We start from the raw sequence: 23,233 nt of genomic DNA on the forward strand, positions 1-23,233 counted from the left end.
GATCATGAACACTTTTTCACTCAATCATTAATCAATCAATAAGTATTTATTAAGTGTCTATTATTAAAAAAAAAAGTGTTCATTATGTGCCAAACACTATGCTAGGCACTGGGGAAACAATTTCAAGAAGAAAATTAAAAGGTACTGGTTGTGGTGAGGACCCAATAACTGGCCCCCCCCAAAAAAATCCTGACTGTTTTAACAGACATAGAACAAGTACATACATCTATATGTAGTAGTTATTTCAGAATCAGTCGGTTGGAGCAAAGGCCTAGGTAGATGCTGCATTAGAACTAAGGACAGATAATAATTACTGACATTTACGCAATGCTTTCAAAGTTTGTAAAGCACTTTATAGATGAAATATTTGGACCAGAGTCTCCACAAAGCTCCATGGACTAGTTCAATCTTAAGTCCTGACCAAAGAGACTAATTTGCCCCTCAAACAGATACAGTTGGCGTTTCCACTTTGAGAAATAGTCAAATACATTTCATGTCTAAATTTCCAAAAATGTAAGCCCCCTCCGAAGTGAATTGAGTTTCTCTTCCAGACATCTACATAGTCTCAATGTCACCTGGAGTTTAGACTATCCCTCACCCCCGAAGGCAAATATACATTGAAGCTACTAGAGAGGTTTCCCATTAAACTGCATTGTCCAAATAAGAGGGGGAAGATGGGGAGCCACAAAGCATTGATATTCCACTCTCTCATAAAGGTCTTTAGACCTTTACTAATCTTTTGGCTGAAGGAACCACATGAAGGAATATCAAGGAAATTTCTAGTCCAATAATAACATACAAACCCATCAAGATTAGTTCCACACTTAGTAGTTGTGTGACCCTGGGCAAGTCACTTAACCCCATTGCCTAGCCAAAAAAAAAAAAAAAGAAGAAAAGGGGGCAGCTAGGTGGTACAGGGGATAGAGCACTGGCCCTGGAGTCAGGAGGACCTGAGTTCAAATCAGGCTTCAGACACATAACACTCACTAGCTGTGTGACTTTGGGCAAGTCACTTAACCCCAATTGCCTCATATAAAAAAAAAAAACGAAACAAACGAACAAAAAAAGATGAGTTCTATAATTTGAAAACACAGTTCACAATAGCCCTAAATAGAATACATATATAGATTCCTTTAAGAAGGATGGAAATGGAGTACAAATTGATAGCTGTTTTAGGGCCAATGGGACCTTCCAGGCAGCCAACAGCAATGTCAGAGTTTTTTATTAAGTAGAACACTTGTTGGTAATGGTGAGATCTACAAGGTGACTATCTCATATCATAATGCTTGCATTCTCAATGGGTGGGGGAGGGACTGGAGGGAGGGAGAAAATTTGGAACTCAAAAACATTTTTAAATGAATATTAAAAGAAACAAAGTACAATGTGACCATCCCTGTGTGACTTAAGGTGGAGTTTATGGGACTTAAGAGGACAGAGTAATTGGGATATTAACGAGTTTGGGGAAGCATTGATAGGGATGAATAAAGGAGTACTTCTCTGCTCACCAGGAAGAAGTAAGGAGGGAAAGTCAGAGCCGAGAGACCTCAAAATATGTGTGCCTTTTGGACCCACCTACTATTTATATTCTAGGGAGATCATGTGTCACATTCTTATGCCAGCTGCTCTGCCTGCTATGGAAATAGAAACAACATATATTCTGTGTTCCAAGCTTTATGGACCAGAGCTGAAGGTCACTGAACCCAATTTAATTAAGGCACACGCCAGTGCGGAAATTAAGGACATCCAACACCATAAACAACAGAGAACCATCTCTTCAGTCTGTCAGCATGATTTCTTGGGGTCTTCTTTTTCTGGTTAGAGACGAGTAAAAAAAAGTATTATACATTTAAATATGTAGTAATCATGGCATATAATAATGAGTACCTGATATGCCTATGATAAATGTAAATTCACCTTAGTTATTGACTCTCCCTTGTGTTTATCTTTATGTAAAAATACAAAAATATTTTAATACACTATTGGATCTGACTTGTCATAGAAATGGTTATTTCCTGAAAAACAATGCATGATTGTCCTTCCTTGGCAACTTTCATCCATCTCCTTCCTTGATATACCCACAAAGGATTCACTCAAAGTAATTTTCTGATGAAAAAAAAAAGCACTTGTAAGAAAATATATAAAATAACAGCTTAATTTACATATGTATATGTATAAGGCCATATTTATTCCAATATTAAAATTTAGCCTTCTTGTAATGTTGAATTTAACTTGAACAAGCACGATTATACAAAAAAGATTCAAAGCATGGAGAGAGGAAATTTTGTCATTCGATACTTCAAGTGCCTCAAAATTACAGCATAAATGGAAACTTTAATTAGAACAATAATGATAATATTGATAATAAAAATAAATTGATAATAAAAAATAATAATAATTTTAAAAGATCTAACTGGAAAGGTCAGTGAGCTCTCTCTGTAATTTATTTAAATAAACAGTGTTTCCAAGCTGCTAAGCTCTACCCTAGCACAAAGATTTTCATAGCTTTGTAAATTTTCATTCACATAGAATTTCACACAAATTCATAATTTGCAATCTCTGAAAATAGAGGCTGACACAATGGTTACAGCATCATGCAGCATAGTGACATTATTGTAGTCACTATGGTATACACCAGTGAGGGCTTTTCTACTATCTTCCACTTCCACAAGTAACTAGTAAACCTTGGACAAGCCAGGAAAAAAATGTGCAGTTTTTTGAAAATATGAGGTTACAATTTGCGAAGTGTTCAGGAAATCTTTGTTTTGAATATTTGAGACAATGACAATATTCAGTGTATAGAAGCTTTGAAAACATTCAATTGGATACATAACTGTATGAAAAGAAACTTAAATGAAGAGCTTTCTTAGTTTTCAGTAAAAGTTTATTGTGTTCCTTTCCCTTCTTCCCCCTCCCCCACCATGGGCAGGGGGAGGTGACTGGTTCTAGTTTCCTTCAAAAATATTTTCTTCTTACCAGATGTTTTCTCATGTTCAGCTATGCCCTCTCTGTTGCTGTGTGGAGTCTTTTTTGATGCACTCATAGTGACATAGGAAAGAAAGAAAATATTTAGATTTTATAACATCCAAGAAAACTCAAACCACATTTTCTAACACGGCAAACAAAAATCCAATTATAAATGTTGTTGTTCAGTCATTTTTCAGTCATATTTGACTCTGCGTGACCCCATTTGGGGTTTTCTTGGCAAACATACTGGAGTGGTTTGCCATTTCCTTTTCCAGCTCATTTGACAGATGAGGAAACTGAGGCAAACAGAGTTAAGTGATTTGCCCAGGGTCACACAGCTAGTGAGTGTCTGAGGCCAGACTTGAACTTAGGGAAGATAAATTTTCCTGACTCCAGGCCCCGCATCTTATCCACTTCACCGCCTAGCTGCCCCGTAACAGAAGTAGCTATTGCCAAGTTGGAACAATGTTGAAAATATATAACATTCTTCACATTTTACTTCTTTGAGATCAGTTATCAAAGTATTCAAAGTTATCAAAGTTATTCCAAGTGAAGATATCAAAGTATGTATCACAGACTAACATGATACCAGGGAGAATTGTAACTAAGGGTAACTCAATTTGATAAATACGTATTAACCATCTACTATGTGCTAGGAATTTTGCTGGGCACTAGAGATACAAAGACAAAAAAAAAAACAGTTCATACCTTCAAGAAGCTTATATTTTATATTGGAGGAAACAAAGTGCACACAGATAAATAAATGCTAAATATCTGCAAAGTAATTTCAGATGAGGGGGTTGGGGTGTATCATTAACAATCTGAGGGTAGGAAAAGAATCAGAAAGGCTTTGTGAAGGAGGTAACGCTTGAAATGAACTTTTTAAAGACTTCAATTACCCTTATGACCAATGTGAAATAGGGAATTCCCTGGTCGTGAAACTCAATCGACAATCAAAAGCACGTATTAAGGACTGAATATGTGGTGGACCCTGAGCTAAGCACTGGGGATACAAATGTCAGATCTGTCTTACTGGTGAGGGGTGGGGGGGAGGTTGAGGCACACAGAATCAGGATCACCAAGGCTGAGAAAGCTCTCCTTCAGTTTGCAAGAGGAGTATTAGGTTAGCATTACATCTATATACCACCTCTTAAATGTCTCTAGTCTAGGAGTACAAGTCAGGTTTCAGAAAGACAGCGGCTTCCTGATGACTCTTAAGGGTGATGGTAGCACTTAGCTTATGCTCTCCAGCTCAGTCACTTAGCACCAATAAATGCTGGTTACACGAAAGACCATCACGAATAGCAAATGATGAGTAAGCCTACCTATCCAAGCAAAATAGCAAACATATTGGAGAAGTTCTAGAGATTGTAATATGCCAAAGAATATATAAAGTAAAAGAGTTCTTTAGCTGGGAGCCAAAGAAATCTCAGCTCAAATCAGGAGAGAGAATGAGTTCACCCAGGGGAGTCACATTCTCAGCAGTCTCTAGAGTTGCAGGCTCTGAAGATAAGGAGCATCCAGCCTACCACTTCAAAGTTTGTGCATTCTCTCTCTCTCTCTCTCTCTCTCTCTCTCTCTCCTTCCGTCCCTCCCTCTCTCTCTCTGCGTCTATCTCTCTGTTTGTGTCTCTGTCTCTCTGTCTCTTTCTCTCTGTCTCTGGTTCTCACTCTCTCTTGTCTCTGTGTCTCTCTCTCTGTCCCTGTCCCCGTCTCTGTCTGTCTGTCTATCTATCTGTCTCTGTCTCTGTCTCTCTGTCTCTCTATCTCTCCTCTATCTCCAAGTTTGTCTGCAGCCAACTGTGGAGTCTCTTACATCATATACATGGCATTCTCTCAATCAAGCAGAAATCATTTCTCCTGAATTTAAACCACATAGCACAGGGCTGTCCTTGTACCACTCCCTTCTATAACAGTAGACACTACGAAAAAGTTAAAAACAATCTCTGCCCTCAAGGAACTCACGTTCTAAACAGGAATCAATCTGTCCTCTTGATAGGATTATAAGGGTGGCCTTTTATAATGGAAAAACATTGAACTTAAGAGTCAAAAGATTTGGGTTTTAGCATTGCCTCTTCCACTTACTGATTATGTCACTTTGAACAAATCACTTTTCCTCTGTTGACCTCAATTTCCTCATCTGTAAAATGAGGGGAGTCCCTTCTACTTTTAATATTTTCTATGTGAATAAGGGAGCCATCCAATCAGAAGGAGGAGCTGCAGAGCTGAGAGTGCTTCTGTGGTGTGAATCCCAGGGCTGAAGTGATTTTCCAGGACGAAGAGTTTTCTGGGTCATGGCAAACCACTCCAATATCACTGCCAAAAAAACCCTAATGGACAGCTAAGGACCATGGGGGTCACAAAGAGTTGGACAAAACTGAATGACTCAACAACAATGTTGATGACAATAACAACGAAGACTGTGAGTTAGAGATTAAAAAAAAGAGGCAAAAGATAGTCCTTGCCCTCTATGTCATTGTGAGGCAAAGAAATAATCTTTAGTGGAGGTGGGAATATACATTTATCATTCAACTACACAGATCATTCATCTCCCCATTTTATTGGTCTCTTCCTATCTTGTAAAGGAGGGTGTCCCCTAAGGCTCGGTGTCCTAGATTCTCTTTCTACACTCTCTCCACTGGCAATCTCATCTAGTCTCAGGGCTTCATTTTTTTTTTCAGTTCTATTCAGATTAAAACCATGTCCAACCCCAACTCTCTCAGTGCACGCTGAACATCTCCACCTGGATATCCCATCGGCACGTCAAATTCCACATGTTTAAAGCTGAACCCATCATTTTCCTCAGTAAATCCTCTCCTCCTCTCAAATTCCTTATTTCTGTTCTCTACTGCCCTTCACCACATAGGCTCAAAACTTGAGTGTCATCTTGGATTCTTCATTCACCATCACACCCACACACCCAATCAATTGCCAAGTCCTGGCAATTACACCTTCAATTTTTCTTATCCTTGCTAGTTTTTTCCACTCACACCTCTCATCTAGACTACAGTAACAGCATCCTAGCTAGTCACTCTGCCTCTAGTGTCTTTCCAATTAACCTTTCACATAGCTACTAATTTTATAATTTTATAATGTATGGGTCTAATATCATTACCTAGTTCAAAAAACTTTGGTGGCTCCCTTTGCCTCCAGAATAAAATACAGAAGCCCTTAATGTGGCATGGGGCCTTCCCACACTCTGGCTTCAATCTACTTTTCCAGTTTGGTTTTACCTAACTTCCAGTCACAGATTCTGTGTTCTGGCCAAACTGGAATACTGACTGTTCTCTGACCTAGACCCTCTTACCTTCATGTATTCACTAATGGCCTCTATCTCCTTTATCATCTCTACTTTTTGAAATTCTTCTTTTCCCTCAGAGCCTAGATCAGATGCCGTCTCCTCCATGAAAACTTCTCTGATCTCCCCAGATGAAAGTGACCTATTTCTCCTCAAATTTTTCTAAAGAACTTCATCCAGATGTTTCTTTGCCCCACTTCATACCTTGCCTTCAACCAATCTTATTTGTTCGTCTATATCATACCCTGCAGTAGACTATCAGCCCCTTGCAGGTAGGAATCATCTTTTTTTATCTTTGTTTTGCTAGTGCTGGCAAACCACTCTAATATCTTTGTCAAGAAAACTCCAAAACGGGTCATGAAGAGTCAGACATGACCGAAAAAACAACTGAACAACAACAAGATTACTATTGCTGAACACAATGCTGTTCATATAGTAGATACTTAAAATTTATTTAATTGAATAAATTCACATTTTCAAAGAATTTGACTTTAAAGGCATATATTTCATATTAAATCTATTCTACATAATTTAATTTTCATTTGATTATGCAAGAGGCCATTCTGTATTTTACCATATCTCAGAGTAGTTATTATGAACATCAGTTATAATTGTACATCATGTCAAAACACATTTGTTACTAGAGCTTTCTGGTTAGTATATGCCTTGGCCATAGTTAAGTGGGGAAAAGAATGAATGAAAATACAACACATTCTTGCCCATGATTATTTGCATTGTCATCATAATATTTCACAGGATTTTTCACAAAGCTGGAGTTACTGACATCACAGACATAGGAATGTGTATTAGTTCATAATAAATCAAGGCCATAAACCATTTGCTATTAAAAATAAATTTAAAACTGAGCTCAGTTGTCATAATTCTAATAATATGCATAACCATTTTATCAGTAATAGATTTCTAGCTTCTACTTTATAAGTTCAAAGTCTTGTGTTAACACCGAAAGTAATGAATGCTAAAATGAATATCATAAAACTATTTTTTTTTGTCAAAGGAAAAAAAAGTTCTTTATTTGTAATCAAGATTAATTTAAGAGATGTTATCCATGACTGGTTTTTGCCAGTTCCCTAATGGATGTAAAGCAAGAAAGCTTAAAGGTTATTTGACCTAAAAAGGTCCATCAAAAAAAAAAGATAATTATGAAATATTTTAAAATTATTTTTGGTGGAAATAAAAGAAAAAAATTAAAGGATAAACTTAGTATTGGAGACCTTTTTAGCTAGGGCCAAACATAGCAAACTTTGAAATATTGCTCTTGATGAAGCAGAAAGGATTTTTTTTTTTTTGCGAAGTGGGAAAATTCATACCATAATGTCTGATACATAGTAGGTGCTTAATAAATGTTAACTTGACTTGCTGAAATATTAACAGGAATATGATTCTTAGTTGAATTTTTCAATTTATTTTACCATTTACAACTCCTTCCCAATTCAAAAATACTATAAACAAATTCTTCATTAATTGAATTTCTCTCAAGACTCAAAGAGAAGCATAAAAAGTAAATGGGAAAGAGAAATCATGAGGGATTTAATAAGGTTAAACTGTTCACATTCCTACATGGGAATATGATACTAGTAACCCCCAAGAACTTTTTCATTATTAAGGCAGTTAGAAGGAGTATACATAGACAGAGGGTATGAGTGTGAGTTGGATGTGATGGGATAATTATCTAAAAATAAAATTAAGGGGTAAGAAAGAGGAATGCACTGAAAGAAAGGGAAAGGCAGCAGTAGAATGGGGTAAATTAACTCACATGAAAGAGTTGCAAAAAAGCTTATACAGTGAAGGTTAAGATGGGGAATTTGGGGGAAGTGTTTGAATCTTACTCTCCTTAGAATTGGCTCAAAGAGGAATAACATACTCAGCTGGATATAGAGATCTATCTTACTTTGCAGGAAAATAAGAGGGAAAAGGGATAAGAAAAGGGATGGGGCTAATAGAAAGGGGTCCAGATTGGGGAAAATGAGAGTCAAAAGCATAACATTTTTGAGGATGGACAGAGTGAAAGAAGAGAGAAAGTTTAGGATAAAAGGGAAAAATAGGATGGAGGGAAAATACACAGTATACATAACTGTGAAAAAATTTTTTACAGTAAGTTTCTCTGATAAAGACCTCATTTCACAAATATATAGAGAATTGGGTCCAATTTATAAAAATAAGAGATATTCCCCAATTGACAAATGGTCAAAGGATATAAACAGACAGGTTTCAGATGAGGAAATCAAAACAATCTATAGTCATATTAAAAAATGCTCTACATCATTATTGATTAGGAAAATACAAATTAAAACAACTCAGAGGTATGACACCACACCTATCAGACTGGCTATTATGACAAAAGGAAAATGACAAATGTGGGAGGAGATGTGGGAAAATTGAGACACTAATATACTGTTGGTGAAGTTGTAAATTGATTTAACCATTCTGGAAAACAATTTGGAAATATGTCCAAAGGGCTATAAAATTGTACATACCTTTTGATCCAGCAATAGCACTACTAGGTCTGTAACCCAAAGAGACAAAAAAACAAAAAGGAAAAGGATTTATATGTACAAAAATATTTATAGCAGCTCTTTTTGTGGTGGTAAAGAATTGGAAATTGAGGGGATGCCTATCAATTGAGGAATGGCTCAACAAGTTGTGGTATATGATTGTGATGGAATATTATTGTGCTATAAGAAATAACAAGCAGGATGTTCTTAGAAAAGCCTGGAAAGACTTACATGAACTGATGCAAAGTGAAATGAGCAGAACCAGGAGAACAGTGTACACAGTAAGAGCAATATTGTATCATGATCAACTGTGAATGACTTAGCTATTCTCAGCAACGCAATCATCCAAGATAATTAATTCCAAAGGACTTGTGATGAAAAATTCTATCCATCTCCAGAGAAAGAACTGATGGAGTCTGAATATAGATAGAAGCATACTTTTTTTTTTACTTTATTTTTCTTGGGGTCTTTTTTTTGGTCTGTTATGGAAATATGTTTTACATAACTATACGTGTGTAACATCAAATTGCTTGCCCTTCTCAATGAGGGGTATGGGGAGGGAGGGAGAGAATTTGGATCTCAAAATTTTAAAAAAACAAATGTTTAAAATTGTTTTTACATGTAATTGGGAAAAATAAAATATTAAATAAATATATATTTTCTTTTAAAAAAGAAGATGCCATAATTTTCCTATCTTCCTTCATTAGGTATTTCAATGTTTAAGACAAACTAGAGGTAGTAATGAAATAAATAAAAGTGAAATCAACAAGGTTTTGTACTAGTCAAAAAATACCACAAAAGTCTGGCAATAAGAGGTGAATAGCAAAGGTAGGAAAGTGAACTTAGCTTCTCAATGTAGCTTTTGTTTAGTCCCCTACCTTTATTTTCATGCCAGCCATTTGGAAATGAAATAAGACTTAATTCCTCAGTCTCTACTTAGTTCCTGTGGAATTTTATGGAAGTAGGGTTCCCAGAACAGGTTTTGGGAACCTGTGTACACAATTAGAGATGTAATGGGAATTTTAAGGAATAACCTAATCCTAAATCAGAGAGTTCTGGGACCATGGTCTTGAAATCAGTACCAAACTGAAATTCAGCACTTCGCAAGAGAAAGAATGCTCAAACTGGAATGATGGAACCTGGGTTTGAATCCCAGTTCTACCACTTACTACAGTTCTGTGTGACCTTGCGCAAGTCATTTGACTTCTCTACTCCTCAAATTTCATCATCTATAAAATGAGGAGATTGGACCAGGTGACCCCTGTGTTTCCTGCTAATTCTGAATCTATGAGCCTATAAACCAATGAGATAAAGGGATTTTTTTTTTTTTTGAAAGAAAAGACTTGATTGTCACCTGAGGACTAAAGAGCGTCAGACTTTCTCTAGACCAAAAAACTTTGTAGCCACTTTAGCAAACCCAGAAGACGGTGAGCCCCAACAAGTGTTCGAAGAACTCTGTAATCATAAGATCAACAGGGGCAGCTAGGTGGCGCAATAGACAGAGCTCTGGCCTTGGAGTCAGGAGGACCTGAGTTCAAATCCAGCCTCAAACACTTGACACTTACTAGCTGTGTGACCTTGGGCAAATTACTTAACCCCGATTGCCTCACCCTCCCCAAAAACATAAGACCAACAGAGACAATGGAATTCTCAGCAAAAGCAAGGATGTGACACCTACAAGAAAGCATAGAATACTGTGATAATGTTACCAGAGGACAGTGGCTATTCCTCAGTAACAGAATTGTGAGCTGCTTTGACCAAATGTGCCTCTTGGTCACACATGTGCTATGCATGTGCTCTCTACCCACAGAATCTAGCCACACATGTTTCTTACATGTGCACAATCCATACTTTTCCTCAATGACTTTGTTCTTTGCATATATGCCCTTCCCCCAATGCTGGAAGGACTAGTGGGAGAGTATCTTTCATATGTACATGTACATGTGTACATGGGGGAATCTTTTGTCATTTTTGTTATGCTGTTTGATTAAATATCTTGGAAAGGGCCTCCCAGGATCAAGTAGTTCCTTCTTCTCCTGAGTCCCTGGTATGGGATTCTTTCCTCCTTGTTGGCCCAAAGAGTACCGCAAACTTGGAGTAGCTTTTTTGGTGGCCCACACAGCTGATAAGAGGCTCCTGGAGCTATGTCACTCAACTGAAGATATTCTCTCCAAATTTACCAGTTGGTTGCCAAATCTGATAACGTTTTTCTCAATTCTCATTCTTCTTAAGTTCTGTAAAATGTTTGATAGACTATTGATCATCCCCTTCTCTTGAGTACCTTCTTTTCTCTAGTTTTCATGGTCCTGCTCTCTCTTGGTTCTCCTCCTGCCTATCTGATCTCTCTTCAGTCTCCTCTGTTGACTCACTATTCACGACCCAACTCATGACTCCTGTGTATCCTGAGGCTCCTTCTTGAGTCCTCTTATCTCTCTGAATTCTTCTTCTGGTAGCATTGTCAGGTACCATTGATTTAAATATCATCTCTACAAAGAAGACCCCAAGATGTGCCTGAGCTCTCATCTCACATCACTATGAGTTTGCTATTGGACATTTGAGCTGGATAACTGTAAGAATTTCTTTGCCTCAGATTTCTCTTCTCTCTAGTCTTATCCTTTCTCCATAGCTGTCAGGGTGATTTTCTTGGGGCATGGTGGCCAGGTCACCCCACTGTTTGGGGAACTTTCATGTCACTGTATTGACCCTAGAGGCAGATACAGACTCATCTATTTGGTATCTAGGACCTTATACAACCTGAAATCCAGCCTACATTTTCAGACTTATGCATTGCTCTTCTTTATGCACTGCACAATCCAGTCAAAACAGCCTTCTTGCTGTTCTTCATATACCATTCCATTTCCATGTTTTTCCCCCACAGGCTGTGCCCCATACCTGTAATGCACTCCCTCTTCACCCATGCCTCTTAGAATCCCTACTTTTCTTAGTTTAAGCATGGCCTTCTACCTTTCCTGATTGTCCAGCTGCTGGTATCACACCCACCCCTGCCTAAAAAACCCATCTGTTATATCTAGGCCTTCACTTTATGTAGTTTGTATATACTTATATGTGTGTAGCAGGTGCTCCCCCAGCCTCAAACACAGACACACATGGGGCCTCAGGAAGAGCTACTGCAGGGTTCAAGGTTGTGGTAAGGACCAGTTTCCCTGACAACTTTTTTCTTCCCATCCACATTAGGAGACTTTACCTAAAAGAAGACAAAGCCACCCCTGGAATCTGACCAATTTCAGCTTCCTGGTCATTTAGTGGCATAAAAAGTCCCAGCCACATGGAGTCTAGACCTCTCAGACCTGGTGGGTGCCTATGACACTGAAGTCACCATACCCTGATGATCTACTGACCAGACACACAGCTTCCAAATGGAGAAAAGGGGGGGGGGGGAAGGGAACCTGTCTAGAGAATCGAAGTGTTACTGTATCCTCCTATATCCTTGCTGTGTTAGGACAAAGAACACATCCTTGTGTAAATGGTCAATGACTGATGAGTGCCTCATATTATCACCAAATCAAACCTGAACCAAGAAAACGTTAGGGTTAGAGTCCTGCCTCCAGTATTTGGTGTAGTTTTGACCGGTGGGGACAAAATTAGATGGCTCATGCTGTGGTTGAGCTGAGGGAATAGATCTGTAAATACAGAGGAAGAAAGTTCTGCAAAGATGGAGGAGGGTGAAGTAATCACAGGGAGAGACACTGCATGACATAAGAGCCTTCCTGATCATGTGTGAGGAAGAAGGGGAGATTCCACTCTATGGAACAAGGAGCAGTCTCCCTCTCCTTGTGTGATGCGCTCAGTGGGTGTTAAAGGCAACTGCCCAAGAGGATAATGAAAGTACCAAGTCCATCATTTCTTGGTCACTGTTGACCATTCTGTATAAATTGGAATGCTGGCATAAGACTGAACGTAAACTGGACCAGAGAATTCAGCAGCTAGAGATAAGAGATCTCTTCTTTTTTTTTTCCCATTTATTTAATATTTTATTTTTCCCTAGTTACATGTGAAAACAAATTTTAACATTTGTTTTTAAAACTTTGAGTTCCAAATTGTCTCCCTTCATCCTCCCTACCTTCAGTCATTGAGAAGGCAGTTTGATATAGGTTATACATGTGTAGCCATGCAAAACATTTCTATAATAGTCATGTAGTGAAAGAAACATAGGAGAGAGAGAGAGAGAGAGAGAGAGAGAGAGAGATCTTCTTTCAGGGACTTTGCAATGAAAGCTGAGAGGCATCTAATGGAGCTGAGACAGGAGTCATGAGACAGGAGTGTGGCCTTGGAGTGGGGACTGAGGAACTCCCAATTTGGTAAGAAAGCTCCAAGCTTATCCTATCGATGCTCCCAGAGAGGACAAGGGTGACTCCCTGCCCTGGGGGAGCATGCAATGGGGATAGGCATTCTGGGAATGGCAGGAAGAGACTCAGAGCAAAGGGGATGACACCATCCTCAGGAGGAAGCTTTGGGTATAGCTCCTGAAACATGGGGTTAACCAGAAAGCAATTGATAGCTAGCCTGTAAGAGTGCTTGTAAAATTGTACGGCAAAATTCAGCACCAGGGCATTAAGGGGGGGTCCTTTACCCTCTGTCCAATTTGACTTATTTAGGTGAGGCTACACTGGGCAGGTAGTCTATGGAGAGAAGGGGTATTATGGGCTTAGTATCTGAAGGGGCCTTTTCAGCAACCTCTAAGCATATTACTGTGGGTAGGGCCAAATGGAAACTCTTACCATGTAGTTAACACCATGAAATATCAAGTCCCTAGAGAGGCCGAAAGGTATTTCTTCTCTAGCAATGAAGGAAGCTTCATTATACTATCTCCCTTTACAACAGCCCTGTCTTACCTGTGAGCAAGGCTGGTGGCACCTGGCAGCTTTCAGTGGACTACAGAGAGATAAACAAAGTCATCATAACTTTCTCTACTGACTTTGTCAATGTTGCAGACCCTGTAGCCTAGGCCCAGGGTGAGTGATATGAAGTTATCAACCTTGCCAATTTTTTTTTCCTTCTCTTTTCCTATGGCTAAGACTAGTCAGAAATAGTTTAACCTTCATCATCCTTCCCTAGGGCCACCTGAACTTTTCCTCATATTGTCACGTTATAGTAGGTAGGGACTTGAAAGAGGTCTCCCTTCCTGAAGGCATTCAGGTGAGATAGACTACACTAATGACATAATGTTGACCTGACCAGATGATACCACAGTGGCAAGAGGCCCTAGATCAGATAGTGGTCTCTGGTGGGAAATCAACCTGCTCAGAACTATTGACACTTTCCCATGATCTAAGAAGGAAGCCCAGAGACTTACTGGACTCTAGGTTTTAAGAACCAACATTTCCCATCTGGATGATCCCCATTTACGGAATCACCCTTGAGTCTACCTTTTTCATTTGGGACCCACGATAGACTAGAGCCCTGGCAGACGGGCCAGCCAGCACTCTGGCTATTTGGCACTCTCTCTCTGTGGGCCCTTATGACACCATGACCCATGTTTCTGGAGGTCTATGCCCATAAAGATCAGGCTGAGTGAAGCCTTTGGCAGGCACCAAGAGGTGGCCAGAACAAGCTACTGTTGGCATCTGAGGCTCCAACTTCTTCAGAGCAGCCTCTCATTACACTGCTTTTGAAAAGCAGTTGATTGTCTCTCACCGGGCCCTCGTTGCTACTGAACACATGACACACATTTCGTCCAGAGTTGCCCTTTTATGAGTTGGGTGATTTAGGTGGTGATTATAAGGGTGATTATAAGTTCTGATAGTAGATTCCTTCCCCTGGCTTCTACAGGAGGCTTCTGTTGCTAAATGGAAATAGTGCATTAGAAATCATGCTTGCCTGGGTCCCTCTGGTCCTATGAGGCTGAAGCCTATAGTCCAGACCCTAGAACTGCCTCCTCTGCTGGCCCTCAACCTGTCCCCAGTTGGAAAAATGGCACTGTCCCACCTCAGGGCAAGACGTTTGCCCCTGTTAATAAATAGCTACATCATTATGCACCTGACTGCTCAGGTCAGGTGTCTAACCTCCCAGAAGGTGTATCTGTGACATCAATGCTATCTGGAGAAGGGAAGGGGGTCTTTTGTCAATCAGTCATTCACTACATATTTATTAAACTCCTACTATGTGCCAGGCATTGTGCCAAGTTCTGGGGATAAAATTTTAAAAAGAAACACTGTCCTTGCCCTCAGGCACCTTACAGGAAAGACAGTACACCAAAGGAAGCTGAAAAAGGAAGAAGGGAGAAGTTCCCAGGTCAGGAGGCATGATGGAATCCAAACTAAGGGGTGCAAGTTGCTGGGAAATGAAGAGATGGCTGGCCTGGGAGCCCTCTCTAAATGGAAGCTTTGGGAGGAGTTCTTTTGCCCACTCCTATTAGAGGAGCAGAGGGTAGTAAGGGCACTGATGAAGTGAGAGTACCAAAGGTGATGCAGTCTTATAGGATGACAAGTTTCATGATGATGAGGTTTTCTGGGGGCATGATAGAATCCAGCTCAAGGAGTGCAACGTGGTGAGAAATAAGTCTTGTTCAGTGATTTCTGGGATCCAATCTCTAGGAAGACTTATCTGTTGAGAATAGACTGCTTTGGGACATAATTCTGGCTGAGCCTCTCTGGCTCTTCCTTATTCCTCCCCCAGGACAGATTTGCCATGCCTCAACATCCTTGCCCCCTCAGAGGGGACCACAAGGGAGGCACAGCTTGAGCCTTAGCCCACTGGGCCAATCAAATTTTGCTGACAGCTTTATTGCCTTTCAGGGAAAATTAGACTAACCCATGTTTTGGGGGAGAAGAGAACCCTAGTAGATAGTGGTCCCATTATACTTGCCTAGTTAAAGCAACAAGGCCCCCTGAGGAGTGATAGATGATTAGTTGTACCCCTACTTTATTGGACCCCAATTTTATTCCAAACATTATTAGTTAGTTTGATATGATTCTATAGGAGTGGTGATTATAAAGTCTGATAGTAGGCCTCAGAGCTGTGAACTGCAGTTTGTAAGTTCACTTGCTTAATCACAGGACACTAACTAGAGGACCTTTACCCTTGTTTTTCCTTGTTATGGTGACCAAGCCACACATGGCAGAAGTGACTCAATTACACGGAAAACCCTCCAGCTATTTTTGTTGCCCCTCCGTCCCTTGTCATCCCTCTATTGCCCAAAATGGGGAGATGACCATGAGCACTTGGTCAATGAGTGACCCTGGTTGCCAGTCTACAGCTTGCCTTTCTACCAGCCCACAGGTGTACTTGTCAGATTGGTAGGACTGCCTGAAAGGTCAAGATAGGTCTGTTAAGGTCTGCTCACTGCCTGTTTGTCAACCAATGGGATTCTGTATTTTGCGTAGACCCTCCTTGAGGGCCAAGGGCAAGGTCTATCCACCAATAAGATTTTGTATTTTTGGTTTGCTTCACCTGCACTGTTCAGGTATCAAGCACTATAAAACTCAGGCCCTAGAGGAAGGGGGCATCTCAGATCATGAAGAAGATTTAAGGTCTACTTCATTAGAGGAGAACATAGACCTTTTAATAAAGTTCCACTGGCTCAGAGCTCTGCCTATCAGGGGATGGGGAGGTTCTTGCAGATTAGACAATTTTGAAAATCCCCACAGGGAATCCTACAGACCTAGGATTATCTATCTCATTTGTGGCTGAAACTTCCTACGCATGTTGTCTCCCACTATTAGAATATGAGCTCCTTGAGAAGAAGAGACTGTCTTGCTTTTCTATTTGTATTTCTATTATATTAGCATGATGCTTTGTATGTACGTGGTAAACTTTTAATAAATGCTTTGTTACTCGTTCATGATTAGATAAATAGATAGAGACAGACACAGACAGACAGACAGATAGATAGATAGATAGATAGATAGATAACATGATCTCCAGTGATTTACCACATTAAAAATTATCCTTCCCTGCCCAAATTCTTATGGGAGGCAAGAGGATGAATGGCAGCCAGGTATACACCACTGACACATTAACTAAAAGATACTTTAGTACTTTACTAATTGATGGAAAAATTTCCCCTCATCTAATCCCTTAGATCCATCTCCCTTCCATTATGCCACTTAAATCTCTCCTAATGCAGATATTCTGTGATTCTGTAGCTAAATTAATGAAATAAAGGACTGTTTTTTTGGAAGACCAATAAAATCAATAATCTACTGGATGATTAAAATAAAAAGAAGAGAGAAGAATATTACAAAAATTAAAAACAGAGAGTAGAAAATCACCATAAATGATGGTAGCGTCTGGAGGGCAGACAGGAAGAAATCCCCAGGTTCTCTTTCAATTATGCTCTTGGAAGTTTATAACACTATGAAGATATACAAGACGAACAGCTTGTTAAATACATTCCCAGGTGGTCATCTTTACCCCCAAGCCAGGATTCAGGGTCCTTTCAAGTATAGTCTGTGAAATACTAAAAGAAACTTCAGAGCTGCTCCCCACTCACTCACCCACCACTAGTTTGAGGATACACTCCTCATGTAATAAGGCACAAAAATGTGTATACTGTATTCTTTAACTCAGGGTTCCCACTACTAGGGCTATAAAGAGGTATTTGCAGGGGAAAAACAAAACCCACAAACAAACCACTAATCTGTACAAAAGGACTCCTAATAGCACTATTTGTAGTGACAAAAACTTGGATTCTACCCTCTTCCCTTTTTTTGGAAAATTGAGACATTTGTACATTAATAACACATCTCGTATTTTTTTTCAGTTATCAGTGACAGAATCTCAGCTCTCTTTACTTTTATGTAGTTAATCAGGCTTAGGTAACTTGAACTCATTGACAAGGAGTTGCTCTCTTCTCATCTCCTCTGTTAACTTCATTTTCAATTTCCTGTTACTTAAGACTGAGACTAGAATAAACACTACTTATATGATAGTGATGGGGTACTGTTGTTCTATAAATAACGGTGAACAGGATGGCTTCAGAAAAACCTGGGAAGACATATAATCTGATGCAGAGTGAGATGAGCAGAACCAGGAAAACATTGTACACAGTAAAAGCAATTTTGAACGATGGTCAGCTGTGAGTGAGTTGGCTATTCTGATCATTGTAATGATCCAAGATAATTCCAAAGGATTTATGATGAAAAATGCTATCTACCTCCAGAAAGACAACTGATGAAGTTTGACAGCACATTGAAGCATAATTGTTTCACTTTATTTTTCTTGCTTTTTTGGCAACTTGACAGACTAATCTTATTTCCTTTTTAAACAGTTACTAAAATACATCAAAGCATTTGATGAAGTATCTCATATTCTTCTTGTGGGAAACAAAGGTAAATGTGGAATAGATGATAATAAAATTAGATGTACTTAGAATTGACCAAAAGCCCAGATTCAAAGAGTACTCATTCAATATCAGTTGGGCAGGATATCTCCAGTAGAATGCCCTACAGCTTAAATTTTTTTTTATTAATTACTGGGATAAAAACATAGATGGCAATTTGTAAATGACACAAGGCTAAGAGGAGTGGCTAATGCACTCTGTGACAGTCACAATCAAAAAGCATATTTATAAACTACAGGATTGAGTTAACTCTAATAAGATAAAAGTCAATTAGGATAAACAGAAAGTCTTATAGTTGGATTCAAAAAATCAGTTTCCCAAGTCAGCATGGTATAGTGGAAAGAATACTGGCTTGGGAGTCAGTAAACCTGAGTTGATATCCCACCTCAGAGGCTGATTATCCATGTGACTTTAGGCAAATCACTGGACCTTCCTGTGCCTCAGTTTCTTATGTAGAAAATGAAGTAATTGGACTATATGTGGACTTTCAGGTGCCTTCCAGCTCTAGGTCTGATGTGGTTTAGGGGTTCAGGGGTCCTGGGACCCCAAAATCACAACACACAGATCCTGCCCAAAAGAATTTGACCCAAGCCTTCTTTCAGCCAAAGACAAGGTTTATTAGAACATTGTCATATTGGGCAGACTCTTAAGGAGTCTGAACATGAGTAAGCAGAGGCTAGATTTTAAGAATCTGAGCAGTGTCTAGATTTTAAGAATCTGAGCAGTGTCTAGATTTTAAGAATCTAAGCAAGTGGCTAGATTATAAGAATCTCAGCATCTTAATGGAGACAAGGTGGACCTTATATACAGAAAATCATCCTCCCAATTTTTCAGGCTTACAAGCTAGGTGTTATCCTCCTCATTACCTCTCACCCTATCATATCCAATCTATTGTCAAGGCCTATTGACTCAAATGTACCTCCTTCTCTCAATATTGCTGCCACCCTGGTGCAGGCCCTCATCACCTCACACCTGGACTATTGCTTTAGCATGCAGGTGGATCTGCCTGCCTCAAGTCTCTCCCTACTCCAATCCATCCTCCATTCAGCCACTAAAGTGATTTTCCTGAAGTGCAGGTCCGACCATGCCACTCTCTACTCAATAAACCCCAGTGGCTCCCTATCACCTCAAATACAAAACCCTCTGTTTGGCATTCAGAGCCTTCCCTTCCCTTTCCTATTTTCTTATACCTTAATCCCTAACATGTATTCTTCAATCCACAGGAACAAGACACTACATCTCTGGGCTCTGGCCATTTTCTCTGTTTGTCCCTCTTCTTTTTTAAACAGGGATTTATTGACTTATTTATTTATTTATTTTTTTAGTGAGGCAAGTGGGGTTAAGTAACTTGCCCAGGGTCACACAGCTAGTAAGTGTTATGTGTCTGAGGTCAGATTTGAACTCAGGTCCTCCTGACTCCAGGGCCAGTGCTTTATCCACTGAGTCACCTAGATGCCCCATCTGGCGTCTTTTAAGTCCCAACTAACATTCTATCTTCTATAGGAAAACTTTCCTAACCTTCTTAATTCTAATGCCTTCCCTTTTTTACTTATTTCCTAATTATCCTGTATATATCTCATTTGTATTGTTTTCCCCATTGGATTGTGAGCTCCTTAAGGGTAGGAACTGTCATTTGCTTCTTTTAGTTTCCTGAGCACTTAACATAATATCTGGCACAAAGTAATCTCTAAATAAATGTTTATTGACCGACTCACCATTGGAAACTAAAAGTATATCATGATTAAATTAAAATGCAAAGCAACTTTGGAGGGATAGGAGGGGAGAGAGAGAGAGTAGGATGTGCCTAGGAATGTAGCCCACCCTATACGGGAGGAGGACAACCTGGAAAGTGAAGAACCTTGAATCCAAGTTGTATGGGAATGGGTTGAAGAAACTGGGTATGTTTAGCCTGGACCCTTCAAGCTGCCAGGACAATGGATGGGGGAACACGATAGCTTTGTAGCACTCCTTCCAGACTGACTCCTCGAACTCATATTCACGATCCCGGGTTTGGTTAGTTATTGTTGTTCAGTCATGCCCGTCTCTTCATGATCCCATTTGGGGTTTTCTTGGCAAAGATACTAGAGTGGTTTATGATTTCCTTTTCCAGCTCATTTTACAGATGAGAAAACAGAGGCAAATAGGGTTAAGTGATTTGCCCAGGGTCACACAGTTAGTAAGTGTCTGGGCCCAGATTTGACTTCATATCTTCCTGATTCCCCACCCAATCCTCTCTCCACTAAGATAGCTAGAGATGCCTTTGGTCAAGGGAAATAGCTACTACTCTTAGGTTCTAGGCATAGGGGTGGGAAGCCTGAGGCTTGGAGGCCACATGTGGCCCTATAGGTCCTCAAGTACCGCCCTTTGGCTGAATCTGAACTTCACAGAACAAATCATTTGTGGCCTCCAGGATGAAGGTTCTCCACCCCTGTATCTAAGGATAGCTGTGGATCTATATTAAAACTATTGCTCAGGAGCCCTTACTGGTGTGCTTTCCTTGAAGTCAGTCAGGAGACACAATTAACTCCAAACAAAGGCATTTTACTAATCCAGCAATAGTAAATACAGTAGTTATCAAAATTTCTCCCCTCACAAATACACATAGTTTCCATGGGAAGACTGGGTTCTGATTTAGAATACACATATAGAGAACACATATAGCCAATGAAATTGACAAATCCAATATTGCTGGGACTTGATGTCCATTTCTTCCTTACGGAGGCTTCACTAGGCCCTTCTGAGGACTCTGCTAAATTTGTCTCTCTCAGCTGGGCTCTCAGAGTCTACTCCTTTCCATAGCTTGACCCTGAATTACCAGTGCTAGCTCATTCTAGTATAATCCATAACTGGTTCTCTTTTCTGCGCTCAGACGTCATTCTCCTCAAAACTGCTTGAGTAACCACCTCTCTGTATCTGTAGCCTGTCTGAAGAGTGTATGTCTCTGCTCCCTCAATCATGTTTCAAAGTCTCTAGGACTACTTCTCCAGTTGCTAAAGGGGTTATTGATTTCTGGGCAAATAACTCTGCCACCAGATGCCACAGCTGATGGAGAGAAATCTCCTCCACCCCTCCAAGAGTGATTCTTCTAAGGGGCAGGGTACTTCTTCCACCCCTCTCTTCTGGACTGGACTGATTAACTCTTGAACTGTCAAACTATAGTCTCCAGGGTTTAGCCTCCAGGGGTCATGGCCAATATTCAGCTCACCAAACAGCCTCTCCCCTCCTGATTGTTTCCAAGGTATTCCCATTTTGTCATATAGTAACTGGGAGTTAACACTTCGTTAAAACCTATTCCAAGACATGGAAGGTGGAGGAGGGAACCCAAATTTCCCTTACCTTATATTTATCTTTAAGAACCCTTGTGTGGAAGAAGGATTAGGTTTGCTTGTTTGGCCCCAGAGGACAGAACTGAGACCAATGGATGAAAGCTGTAAAGAAGCAAATTTAGATTTGATGCCAAGAAATACTTCTCACCAATTAGAACTCTTAGACGGAAGATGGCTAATAATGCCCACGATGACCTCTCCAACTGGTAGGTGGGATGTCTCCTCATTGGCCATAATCCAAGATTAAAAGTCAGCCAACCTTTCTGTTCTGATCCGAGGTCATCCTGGGTTGGAAGTTCAGTAGAGAAGAGCAGTATGGAATAGATAGCAGTTCTCTCATTCTAAGGACTCTAATTGTTGAGATGTTTCTCAGGCATGAAATCTTGGCCAAGATACTGGAGTTGTTTGCCATTTCCTTCTCCAGCTAATTTTACAGGTGAGGAAACTGAGGCAAACGGTGTCAAGCCTAATACTGATAATGTGGCTTAAGTACATTGTTTGCCAGCAGTTAATTTCAATATGACTTTTCAGGACTCTGTAAATTATTACCGATAAATTCTGCGTGGAAGAACCGATTGGAGAGCATGGGATTTGTATAATGACGATTTGTGCTATACCTGATAGAACTATGGGTTTGGGGTTCCACATCTTAAGGTAGAGTAATTCGCTTTCACACTGGGTAGCAATGTTTTGAAACAGCAAACTCAGAGAACAGAAGCCAGGTCAGAGGGCCTAGAGTCAGCTACTGAACAAGTACAGGAGAGAGAAGAAACAACGGGAGAAAGCTGTCTGCGGAAGCCCAGGAACAGAAGCACTGAAACTGACGGCTCCGCACAGCTGACAGCAAGACGCCCGTTGATTTGGGGAGTTCAGCTGATTGGAGGAGAGCGGGTCAGGTTGAAAGAGCTGATTGGTGAAAAGCTCTACACTCTCAAAAGAGCTGATTGGAGGAAGGGAGAATCATCCGCTGTTGACTACATCGGGGGTACTGCCTGCTACTGCTTCAGAATGGAATTTACTCAAAGGCTTTCCTCTCTTGCGTTTCACTATTCTCTCTCACCCCAGAGAGGGAAAAACCCGAATAGCTTTGCAGATTCCAGGATTAAAGGGTACTCCTCACAGTGTCATACTGAGTTGACAGCCCACCAAAACTGCTTAGATCTTTTCCAAAGAAGCAAACTCTCTTAACTCCCCTCTTTTACATATGCAATTCATTAAAAAAGGAAGACTTTATTTTTTTATATTAAATTTTATTCTATTAGTTATTGGCCGCTGTTTTAGTTTGTCAAGTTTTCCATCATCTTTTTGTCCTCTGATAAGTATTGCTATTTGGATTTCATTTAAATCATCGACAAGGGTGCTGAACAGCATAGAGCCATGGCCGAACACTCTACTAAAAATCCCCGTCATTATTCAATCAATTCTGAAACTACATTAACGCGCCGTCGTTTAGCCTACAACTCTCTATATTTGAACACAAAGACAGAATGGGATTCTTTGTCAAATGCCTTGCTGAAATTAGATATTCCCTTGATAATACCAATTTGGAAAGGCTGTCAAGAGAGGAAAAGAAATTAGTCTGGCACAACCAGCTCTTGATGAAATCATGTCTCTTGCTTCCTTTTTTTCTAAATGTTCACGAACTATCACTCTAGACTCACATTCTAGAATTTTCCCAGGAATCTAATTTAATCTCATGAACTCACAGTTTGGTCCCTCGGTACCCCTATTAGACTGAGAGTGGGGGGCGAGAAGGTGCAAGAGGAAGAGGGAGATGAGGTATGGAAGCAAAGGAAAAAGACTACAACTCCCAAAATGCTGAGCGGCACACA

Source organism: Vombatus ursinus, unplaced genomic scaffold, assembly GCF_900497805.2.
Source record: "Vombatus ursinus unplaced genomic scaffold, bare-nosed wombat genome assembly UNPS02014830.1, whole genome shotgun sequence".
In the NCBI taxonomy this organism is placed as follows: Eukaryota; Metazoa; Chordata; class Mammalia; order Diprotodontia; family Vombatidae; genus Vombatus; species Vombatus ursinus.